This window comes from Carassius auratus, chromosome 22 (genome assembly GCF_003368295.1).
Source record: "Carassius auratus strain Wakin chromosome 22, ASM336829v1, whole genome shotgun sequence".
Lineage (NCBI taxonomy): Eukaryota > Metazoa > Chordata > Actinopteri > Cypriniformes > Cyprinidae > Carassius > Carassius auratus.
Genome location: NC_039264.1, coordinates 15,080,888 through 15,085,159, shown reverse-complemented (window position 1 = coordinate 15,085,159; position 4,272 = coordinate 15,080,888). Strand labels below are relative to the sequence as shown.

Genomic DNA, 4,272 nt, shown 5'->3' with positions numbered 1-4,272 from the left:
ATCATATCATATTTTACGAGCTGTATTAATTTTCCATTTCGGAAACCAAGCACCCATTTTTTTATTTATTTTTTTATTCTATTATTAGTTTGCATATCTCCTACAACTGAGGTTTTTGTTTGTTTTATTTTTTGAGTTAGGTGCCACTGTCGGGGAGTCAAAAGATAATTACATTATCATTCCAATTAATGGAAAATATGGGCTAATTGAGATTCTTTCTTTTATTCTTTGTTTATAATGTTTATTCTTTAAGAAAATAAGGGAAAGGATAAGGGACTATAAGGGATGATAAACTGACTTTTCTCATATCTCATATCGATAGTCTTTTAAAGAAATTGAGACCAATGTTAGGTTTTGCATTTTCATAAAAAAAAAAAAAAAAAAAAAAATTCTCCTTTGTTGCCCGAAAACGTATGGAATGAGCTTCAAGGTAAATTACATATGGAATCTGTACCATCTCTTGCTAGGTTTAAAAATATTTTAAAATCTGTTCATTAGAACAGTGTACATGTTTTAATAACTGACTGGGATTTATATTGTTTAAAAAAAGTGTTTTATGTTTGCTCATTGTGTGGTGATGTGTATTTCTTTGTAACTTTGACTTGTGCTGCCTATCTTGACCAGGACTCCCTGGGAGAAGAGCAACCTGGTCTCACAGAATTCCGTGCAATGTCCACGGGTCCTTAACTCAAAATCCGTGAAGCTTTCACGGAATTGCCCCAAATTCCGTGACGCGGCCACGGATTTAACTCCAACGCAAGTCAATGACACTGACCTTCCGTGGTCCACACACGGATACCCGTTTCAATGACGGAGTACTACAGAACTCGCTCAACGGACGTGCTTTCTCATTTGGAAACGCAACATCTGAAGTATCAAATGCCATAATGACGTTAACCCGACAGTTATTTTAGTTATTGCATTGTCCTGTCATCATAAAAATTCAGTTTGTTTCAGTTAGCCTAACCAAAGTCCCGTGATGGCACCACGGACCTCAACAACCTGACCTCACTCACTGGATGTTGTAATGTTGCTGGCTTGTTTAGGAACTTACAACTCTATGTCGACTCTGTTGCAATGGCATGTAATTAACTTGACATTTTGTCTTGTCCTGTCATCATAGAATCCAGTTTGATGGCGTTTTAAACACATATTGATCGCTTGGCTATAGTCAGAACCAGAGCCATATAGAGAGAGAGTTGCGACAACGGAAGTTCGAAATGTCTGGTTGTCACGTGATTCATGTAGACTTCAAATAGTTCCAGGAAGTTCGTTTGCGGCCATTCAAACTGATAGAGAAGAGTGACAGAACTGCGATTTCTGGTAATTAGGAGTCAATAAATGCATTTTATTCTATATATTTATACAAAACACAACGACATATGTATGTAGCATGATTATGTACTTACAACGATGTTTTTAAAATATAAAATCAGGTCATTTCTGAGGATTAGTTACCGTTATTTGCCGTTATTTTAAAAACTCATTTCAGGCTAACGTTAAGTTGTAAAAACACGGGTTGCTGTTGCCTTTTTATGTTACACATTATTCTTTTTTTCACTGATCTCATGTTAACTAATGTCATATTGATGACTTTATGACTTCCAGATAGTACAGACAGGCTGGTGACAGATGATTTTCAGCTCGCACCGCACAAGGGGTCAATTAACTATAAGCAGCAGTAATTAGCATGTTAAGTAAATGTAAAATGAAGCTTATTGTTTACAATTCATACAATTACATATAGTAATATAATTGTGTATTATAGATATTCTTTATCTAATGTATAATTCTTACAATACTTATTCGTATACACAATATATTCGGGTTTAAAACAACTTAAGCATACTCATATATAAACATGTACACTGCCATTCAAAAGTAATGATGTAATTGTAATTATATATTACGAGATTACTTTTTATTTGTATTTTTATTCAAATAAATGCAATTAACTATTTACAGCAATTCATGAATACATTTCTAATAAATATAATAGCATGCCAAGCATTTTGTATGCGTCCTTTCTTTCATGTTGCTCTTGCATAGTCTCCAACATGGTTTGCTGTGCTGCATGGGGATGCTCCACTCGGTCAGAGAAAGGTGTGCGAATGTATGGCTTCCCCACTGACATAGAGAGGAGAAAATAATGGTTGGCTCAAGTCAGCAGGAGCAATCTAAATATAAATAAAAATTACAACAACTAAAATTTGTGAGGTAATTATACTTAAATTTATTTGCACTTTTTACATGGAAAATTATTTACTGGAAATAAGGAACAAGCAAAGCCTTGCAAAACCCAGGGAGCGGAGACTCAATAGTGAGACATTTGCAGGGAGTCATCAGTGTTACCTATAACTGTGCATTTAACCACCATGTGTATGTACTGTATGTGGGTAGGCAAAAACTAAACTCAAGTCACTCTGCAAGGCACATTGAGGCAAAGCAATTGGTCATGACCAAAAAATTCAAGAGTAGGCTGAGACCAGATGCTATTCCCACAATCTTTGTACATCGTCCTGTAGTCAAAAAGAGGAGGGCCCTGCTCCACGATGCACCCCTAGACCTGTGAACATACAAGAAATGGCTGCGGAGTACAGCTATGTTATTTCAGGTGATTCATATATAATAAGTACAAACTCGTACTAGTTGAAGTAAAGTGATGTGATATTTTCAATATTTAAAATTAGCAATACCATGTATTCTGCCTCAATCAGTTTCAAAGGTTGAGGAAAAAAGAACGAGGACACTCAGAGAAGGTAAAGTGACAGTGAAGAAAAAGGACATGGCTAGAGAGGAGAGACAGGGACAGGTGACACTGCCCAGTCAGCCAGCAGCAGTCAGCATTCCAGTGAACCATCAGCCAGTTACCTGGGTCTATTAAAAAAATTTAAGAGAAGAAAAGAAAAAAAAAATCAAACAATGCAAAGGCAGCACTAAGAAAAATAAAGAATGAAAATGCAGCTATCAACAAAAAAAAAAAAAAAGGTCCCCTCAGCTCTCCTGACCTGCATCCTCACTGATGCTCCATCACAGAACAGTCCAGTGGCACCACTAATCCTCCACCCACTAGCACCCACAGAATGTTACAGTATGTTACTTTTATACACTAACAAGTTTAAGTATATAATACAGTTTTATTATATAATATAGACAGGTAATAGTCAATGAATCACAATGACTAAAAACACTCCACCCATGTTTTTGCAAACTCAATTCAGTCTAAATGTATATCAATAGGGTGCATTTTATTATTAAGGAATTTAATACGTGTAATACGGAACAAACGTTATAACCTCATTTTTACCACTTCCACTCACCGATGTCACACGTTATATTGAACTAACGTAATAGGCTATGTAACGTTAGCTAACTTTCCCCACCCTGCAAAAAAATATGTTTAGACTCCTTTTTTTTCTAATTCCAAACACGATGGCTGAAACTGAATTAAGAGAACAGATTTCACAGGGTGTTCGTTACTAACTTTATTCAGCTCCAATCCTAGCCTAATCTGTTAGTTATCTGATAACATCCCTTAAATCTACTCATTTAATGAGTGATAATCTACTAGAAGGTTTTAATTTGCAATTTATTGTTATTAAGATGTACTGATAATATTCAATCTTATTATTTAAACGTCTTACCTTTTAAAAGTGCGTCGCAAACGGTTTGTTCTGCTGCATCTCTACGGCGCGCCATCGGTTTGCTGCTACTTCCGGGAACTATTTAGAGGCTCCACGAGCCGCCATTGCTGTAAAAAAAGCGTTCCATTGGAGTCAATGGAGTTGTCGCAACTCTCACTCTATATGGCTCTGGTCAGAACTAAAATCTGTGGTACGAGCACGGAGTGAGTCTGTGCTGAGATCACGGATAACTCTTAACACAAGTCAATGGCACTCATCTTCCGTGGTCCACACACGGATGCTCGTTGTAGTGATGGAGTATAGATCTCACTCAATGGACGAGCTATTTCATCTGGAAACGCAACATTTGAAGTAGGCTATTTATTTTCCAACACCAAATACCATGACCAACCTGAATGTTATTGTAACTATTGCATTGTCCTGCCATCATACAAGTTCACTTTGATTCTGTTAGCCTAACTAAAATCTGTGATACGAGCACGGAGTGAGTCTGTGCTGAGATCACGGATAACTCCAACGCAAGTCAATGACACTCCTCTTCCGTGGTCCACACACGGATGCTCGTTTCAATGAAAGAGAACAGATCTCACTCAATGAACGTGCTTTCTCATTTGGAAACACAGCATTT

At 36.8% G+C, this 4,272-nt stretch overlaps 1 long non-coding RNA gene across 1 annotated transcript; it reads right to left on the bottom strand.

The window, feature by feature from the left end:
* Window positions 1–2,211: 2,211 nt before the first annotated feature.
* LOC113039802 (uncharacterized) lies at window positions 2,212–3,695 on the bottom strand. The gene is made up of 3 exons (XR_003275074.1): window positions 3,645–3,695; window positions 2,697–2,877; window positions 2,212–2,566 (listed from the first exon to the last, which is right to left on the bottom strand). It is a non-coding gene; the product is annotated as an uncharacterized LOC113039802 (long non-coding RNA).
* Between the last annotated feature and the right edge of the window lie 577 nt (window positions 3,696–4,272).